Source organism: Trachemys scripta, chromosome 9 (assembly GCF_013100865.1).
Source record: "Trachemys scripta elegans isolate TJP31775 chromosome 9, CAS_Tse_1.0, whole genome shotgun sequence".
Lineage (NCBI taxonomy): Eukaryota > Metazoa > Chordata > Testudines > Emydidae > Trachemys > Trachemys scripta.
In genome coordinates, this window is record NC_048306.1 from 87,763,826 (window position 1) to 87,771,979 (window position 8,154).

An 8,154-nucleotide genomic window follows, 5' to 3' on the forward strand; every position below is an offset into this window, starting at 1 on the left:
GGCATTCTCGAAAGAAAGGAAAACACTAGGAAGTTTCCCACTAGAAAATGCCTCCTCCATTAGGTGTTCGCTTTAAGCTGTCTACTTAAAACAGTGGGAAAGGCTGGCAATGATAGATTGGGTTTTTTTTAAATCGCCATATAAGAGAAAAATAATACAAAAGGATTGAGGCTTTGCTACCTGGGCACTGTGTTAAGAAAGGTATTTTTATTTGTTTATTACTGTGGGATTGAAGAATTTGCATCGGAGAACGCGATCCTGTCTGCTTTTAGTCCCCGACCCTTAATGGTTAATTAAACACACACACACACACACCATGCCCCATGTTAAATGAAATCGGCGATCTTGTTCAATTAAACTTGCTCTCCCTGGCATAAAGCATCCACTCCAACACAAGCAATGAAAAGCAACAATAAAAGCAAATGCATTTTCTGTACAGTTTCCTTCACCCTTGTAAAACATGCCGTCTTGTAAAGCACCGGACATTTAATTTTCCTTCCTATAACTTACCGGATTCCTTAGCAAACCTTTCATTGTTTATTTATTTGTTTGTTTGTTTAACATTGTGTTCGTCCCCCCTGCTCGGTGCTAACCCGGAAGGGGATTTTTTTTTTTTTTACTTGATGTTAATTGCTCGCCTCGCTCTTTAAATGACTTTAAACGAGAGTAACAAAATGTGGGAGGCCTTCACACAACTGAATTACTATTAGTCTGCTAGTCTTCGAGGGTAATGATTGCTGAGCGCAATCACAGAGCATGTAGATGGCTGGCTGGTGCGGGAGAAGCAGCACTGCTAGATGGACACGTAAATATAGAGGTTGGTTTAAGATGCTGGGGTTTTGCCTCCCAGGTAGTCAAACGATCCTCCTGGGGTGTGGGAATGTGGTGTGCTGCCAGCGCTGCTCAGGTTCACACCAGATGCAGCTCTGCTAACACCGCCCCTTTCTCCCCAGCCTCCCACCAACAGGCGAGTCTCAGCTTCACGAGCTACCGGGGGGCAAAGACAGATCGGTCTGCGCTGCCCCCGTCCGGTTGCAAGGAGGAACTGCAGAGAGCCAGCACTATTGGAAGCACAAGCACTGGGGAGTGATTACCTCCTCCCGTGCCCCCTACTATCAGACTCCTAGCTAAGGTCATTGAACGCATAGCGAGAGAGAGGAATGGAAGCGGTGGAATGCGCCCCACGCCTGCACTCTGCAAGAAGGGAGCGAGACCCGCTGGCAGCTCAAACATTAGCATAGGCACCTTCAGCTGCGCCTGCAGTGCAATGCAAACAACCCAACCTTTGCGGCTCAGCCGCACGCCCCTGCTCATTTCCTCTCCACTCCTGCTGCTACCTTTCCGGAGGAGCCCCCTTTCTGTCCTTCTGGGATCCCCGCAAAAACCTGGAGCAGGAGGAAAGCAGCAGGAGCAGGGCTGAGGGGGTAGCTTAACAAACCACGTGCGTAGGTCTGCATGTGTGAAGGTAACGTGTATGCAACTATATACCCAGTGGTGGTTCCAGGCACTGCCTGCTCTTTACACGGCCAGATGCAGTGTGATTCCTAACAGCTTCTGTAAATAGTCTTTGAATGCACCTTCCCATTTTCAGAGCTCACGCGCCTCCATTGTATCCCTCTAGATCTGTTCCTGTCCTCCCCAGGTACGCCCCAGCGAGGCATGCGTGTCTCTCTATTAAGAATAGATCAGCCTTCAGAGTAAAATAAGTACTTCCAATACACCTCCGCCCAAACTGTTGCCCCAAATACTAATCCATTTCTAAAACCTACCTCAAACGTCACCTTTCTGGTAAGATTCGGAAAGATCTTCATGTTTGTAATTTTTGCAGTCCTTCTCTCTTGCCCTTCTGGGTTCCAGTGGGAGTGAAGCACCAGGAGAGCTGCCCATGCTGCAGCTGGGACCAAACGTAGACATCTGAAAAATAATAATATATGGTTCACAGAAGATTTCCACCCTGATCTCATAGATTCACAGATCTATAGAGTGCAGATAAGCATCCAGGCTCTGAACCTTTTGAAGTTCATCCATTATGACTATCAGGCATTACACAATGGGCCTGATCCAATGCCGATTGAGGTCAAAGGAAAGACCTCCCACTGACTTCAATGATCATTGAAGCAGGTCTAGTATAAGCATCAGGTCCAGTATAAGCATAAGCAAGTCATTTTTATAGTCACAAGTTTCGGAACACTTTAAGATAAGGGCTAATTAGGGGTAAAGTCTGAACTTTCTGCTATCAACATTAGTATTGCTGGAGTTGGGCACTACCCATCAGTACTGAGGTACACCATCAGGTAATGGGGAAAGGCATGTTTGTTTGTTTGTTTTCTTCCTCCAAGAAAAAGCCTTACCTGGCAGCACTGGGGTTGGCTTGAGAGGATGGTATTCCATACGAATTTAATTCCCAGATGTTATATCTGACTCCTCTTATGATCAATGAAGACAATTAACTGAAAATAGATGTTAAACTGATTTAATTGATGTATAATTTTAGATTGAGATATTTGCAGAAAAAGCAAAACCTGCATGATGTCTCAAAGAAGCCTGGGATCTAACCCATACTTGGCATAACCTTTGCTGAAATCTGTGAAATAAACCCAGGGATGTATTTGGTCCCTATTGAGGAACAAAATACAAGATATCAGTAGGCTATACAAAATATTGCCCCAGGGGAATAAAATATGGAACAAAATGATATGGAGGGTGTATGCCTATGGCATACAACTACAAGAAGGACTGTGAATTTCACAGTACACACAGGGAGAGAAAAAACAGGCAGGGGAGAAAATTACCAGGCTCCCATCTGGAGGAGACAAGAAAAAAGGATTGGAGGTTGAAGGATCAGAGGGTGGTTAGGACACTACCTGGGATGCAAGAGATCTGGTTTCAATTCCCTGCTATATGACTCTGGACAAGTCATTTAATCTCTCACCTCTATTCCCCATATGTAAAATGGGGATAAGAGTACTTCCTTACCTCAGAGGGGCACTGTCAGAATAAATACAGTAAAGGCTGATGTTGGGGTGATGGGAGACAAAGTAAATAAAATAAAGATGACACAGACGTCTATCCCCAACCTCCATTCTGTAGCTTTTACCCAGGCAAACCTTTGACCAAAGCTGGGACCAGACAGCAGTTGGGTTCACAGTAATCTGAAGGATTCAGATATACTTTGGATTCACTTTGAGTTGTTATCCCATAGCAATTACCATTCTAGTCCATCTAGTAGGGTTTTTTTGTCTTTAACTGGCCTCTACTAAGTGTTTCAATGTAAGGATTCCCCTAAGGGACAATTATGGGAACTCAGTGAATAAATAATAATGAGCAGGTTATCCATATGTATAAGTCAGAATTTAGATATACACTGAACATGGTCTCCACATCCCGCCCCAATTTACAGCATAAGAATAGATCTGACAAGATAAGGGATGGTAAAACAGAAGGACAGCTGGGGCAAACGAGGATAAAAGTTACAAATGCAAGGTCATAGCCTAGAGGCATTATAGATCTTGTTGCATTTTCAAGATGAATTAATTATATGGTCAGACTATGCTGAGGAGTTTTGGTGGGGAGAGAAGCTGATAGGAAACTGCTGTGAATGGACTGGGTATGGGGAGGCAAGGCAGGTGAAGAGTGACAGTTATAGGGCAGCAGTGAGCATTAGGCTAATGATGATCATGGACATGGTGAGAGGACTGTAAAAATGGGCTGAATTTTGAGAAATGCTTCCTAACTCTCATCACTGAACAGTTGTTTTATATATTTTATATTACAATGCAGCATTTGTTGAGGGTGGAGCTCTTGAGGGAAATCTTGGAAAGTGGACTTTGCAACACTTACTGTATTTGTACTCCTATTAGCTGACCCGTGTAGGTTGGAGTGTCATCTCTTTCAGTGCTTGCTGCAGTGTGAGCTGAGTCTATGGTCTAGCAAAAGGTGTGTGACATATTAGAGACCCCCTAGCCCTACATCCTAAATTTTAAAGACAAATCCTAGCTCCATTCAAGTCAGTGGGATGGTTTGCCATTGATTACATTGATGCTAGAACTTCACTCTCAGAAAGGTGTCTTTGGCATATGCCCTTTTCAGGGGTAGGAGGAAATCCCAGTGCTCCTGGCTCCTCCACCAAACATAAAAAGTATATAATACACGTCATCTACATCCCAGAGCCTAAACAGCAGTAGAACTCAAGATCAAACCCCTTTTATTAGCAACAAAAGAAAGAAACAAATGTAACTAAAAGAAAGCCAGACACCACCAATACCTTCACACTTTCAAGGTCTGCAACTCTTTCCCTTATCAAAGACTGGATTGATTTCATACTGCTGACCCTTGTTTTATATCCTGGAGAGGATTCCCAGCCTGCCCTGCTCTTAAAGGGACAGCATAATGCAGACACAATATTTTGGAAAATTGAAAAGAAAGGGTGGGGGAACTACAGCAAACAAAAGAAAAAAATATTCGGAATGTAGCCAAAACGTTAAACAAATGGGGAATAATACAGCAGTTCAAAGTGTAAGTGGAAAGATCAACAGAATGTGAACTTCATGTTAAGTGAAAATGGAATAAAATGTTATCACATGGAGATAAAACAGAGAACATGGAGTATGGGAATCTCTATAAAGTGTATGGGCCCAATCCTACAGCTCTTTCATAGCCATTTAAGTCAATGGGTGAAATCCTGGACCTTCTGACGTCAATAGGCATTTTGTCATTGACTTCAATGGGGCCAGAATTTCACCCCATGAGTGCTTTGCCCGAGTAATAGCAAGGTTGGACCCTATATCTGAAAGGAACAGGACAAGGTACAGCAAAATAATGGGTACAGTAAAGGATAATTTCAACAGAAGAAGCAAAGGAGGGGGAAAAACTAATTACATGACCCTCACATATTAACACTATAATAATATAGGTACATGACCCACTATGGACTCAGTCCTGCTTCCACTGAAGTCAATGGGAGTTTTACCATTTGCTGAGGTCTGCTCAGACTTCAGTCCCCTAGAGTGCAAAATCTGTGGTCAGACCTGGTGACCTCTTGCCTATGCCTCAGCCTCTGAAATGGGGACTGCCTATGGGAAGCATGGCAAACGCAGAGTGGAGGAGGTCCCCAATGCTGGAGCCAGAACTGAAAGCAATTATAAAGTAATGTTCTGTATTCTTGGGGAGGGATGAGGGGAGAAGGAGAGAAACAAAAAGCAGCAACAGTAAGGAACCCAAACTGATCTGTTTTAATGGGCAAATCAAATACTTGCTTTAAAGCATGTTTCTTGTACTAAAGCCACTCTTTGAAACAACCTTGTACAATAGTTTGCAAGTCTGGGGACGCTATTTCTTTGGTTATTGAGCTATTTAAGTAAGATTTTAGTATTAGTGAATACAAGCGCTATTACCCTATAGGGTAAAGTCTTTACACTGATAAAGTCCTCTTTGGGCCTAGTCCTCTTTCTCTGAAGAGAAGAGCAAAGCTCCCACTGGCTTTAATGGGAGCGGGATTGGGGCCTCTATCATCAAGAAAGTTCCCAGTTCCTCTATGTCAGTGGTTTATCTGTAGTATCATTACAAGACAAACAGAATTCTGCTTTCCTTGCTGAGGAGCCACTAAGTAAGGCCAACTCTAGCACATTTGTAAAACCAAAAAACCTATTTTTTTTTCTTTAAAATGTAAGGGACACATTTATATTTCATTCCAGCACAAAAAGCACAGTGTCAGAATTAATGAATAAAGTATTTTTGTGATGTTTTATATTGCATTGCATTGCACTGGCATTTATACAGTGATTTTCACAGGCTTCATGTCAGAACCCTTTACAGGGCAATAAATCATATACCTTTCCTGATGAAATTGTATGCAGGCAATTGGGCACCTATCCTCCCCACATGCAAGCTATAGGGCATAACTGTGTAGGATCCTGCAACGGTATTTTCCAGAAATGGATATAGGTCTTCCCTATTGAATACCCTACAGAATATAATGTCTTTAGCACCCACTTGAACGGGCACAGTAAACAGGTTCACAAGACCTAACATTAACATTTTATGGAAAAGATTCTGTGTATTATGGTGTCTGTGTTATTCACCAATGCAAGTCTTATTGTGGATTGTGCACTGATAGATTTCTGGCCACCGACAACTTTCTGGCCACTGGCAAAATTGTACAAAATGTCTGTCTACACTGACAACAAGAGATTCTTAAACTGTTTTTCCCCCCCCATGAAAAATAATAATGGTTCCTTACTAGATTAAACCTAATTACAACAATTTTAGATCTAAATTATTAGTATTTAAAATATAACCACAAATGTAGATTTCGAAATGAAGCAAGGCATCGCTGTATTTCTGTGGTTTGTTTCTCCTTTGCAGTTTACTCCTAATCTTAAAAGAAGTGCCAGAGGATTGACTATATGACTCAACAGATTGTTTCTCTGTAATCTTTTTACGATTCTTCAATTCCTACAATATTCCCAAAGCAAGTTTTGGGTAATACAGAGTAGGGGCTCATAAGTTATAGTAAAATCATTGTTAATAAATATTATCTATGTTTATGATGCATGTTTCATCCTGGAGGATCACAAAGTGCTTTACTTACATAATAATTTGGGGTGAAATTCTGGCCCCACTGAAGTCAATGGAAGTTTTGCTCAGATTTCACCCCGATATACTATATACTAGGATCACACCATCCACCACTGAAATGCAGCCACCTCTAGGATGCAACACAGCAATGACTTAAGAGAACATGGCAACACTTTACACCAATTTAATAGAACTAGAAACCATTTTAAAACTACATTTCTACCTAGGTTAAGTCAGAAAACATTTTTAAAACCAGTACTAACATTCCTTACACCTATTCACACTGGTTGATAGTTAAAATGCATTAGAAACTAGGTTAGCGGGAACTTAATTTATTGGCCAGTTAAGATGTTAGAGTGGTTTCTAGCTTGTAACAAAGACACACACACATTTTGCTCTCCAGAAGACTTTACTTTTGTCCTTTCTTGGTTTTGATATACTCAAACAAAAAAGTCATTCAGCTGAAAATACTGTGTTTGCTCTTTTTGTGTATGTAAAAACGTAGCACTGAGCACCACTAACTTTCATTGACTTCAGTGGAAGTTGAGAGCACTCAGGAGGCAATCAGCACCTTGCAGGATCTGGCCATTAGGTAGGCAGTATAACTATACTAGTATAGCTTTTCCTTTCTTCTTAGTACCAGCTCACACTTAATTCATAAGAGGTCAAATTCATGACCCAAGATTCACTGTTATACTCTGGTGATAACATAGCAACATAGCATAATTTGAACTCTTAATCCCTTGTCTGTATATGAGTCATTTAGTAGTTTCAGGAATAATCTGTAAATAATACACATGCACAGACTTTATTGAGATGGATGACATTGATAATTAAGATAGTCTTTTCACTGGTGGACACCCTCAGCAGGTCAATAGTTAAAGTGGAATTTTAAGAGTAACCAATGCATTAGAGCTTGTCAATTCTATTCTTTCTGGCAGTAATACATTCTGGAGATTAAATTAGACCACATTTGTTACAATGGAAATGGATTTATGTTAGCATTCAGGATTATGTTCCCAGTCAATTTTTATTATGTTTTTGTTCATATTTATTCTTGAGGTCTCACTTCATCATTTCCATCATTTTTGATCAATTCAGTTTAAACTGGAAAACCATTTGTTTTTAATTTTTAAAAATTACTGTTTATTCTCCTTTAAAACTTCATGTGTTATGATCTCTGAAGTACAAAAGAAGAGAAAAACAAGAGAAGTAAGAATAATTTACTATATAATCCATCTATGGTATTTCTAAGGCACCTATTACCATGGTATCAAAGTACTGGACTTTTAATAAAATGTAATCTCTGATCTTTAAATTGGACTCTTTATAGTATTTTTAATTAAACTTTTTCTTTGAGGCCAGCAGTACCTAACATGAGAACAGCGCTACATAAAACACAAAAGCCTATAAGCACAGAGAATAGAAAATGGTGGCCAGTTATGGCATTTTTAGGATTACATTACAAATGGTCCAATCCTTGCTGAGTCAAAATTTCCAACTATTTCGGTGGAAGTTTTGCCTGAGTAAGAATTGCAAGATTAGGCACAACATCATAAAGTAATAAATCTACTAAAA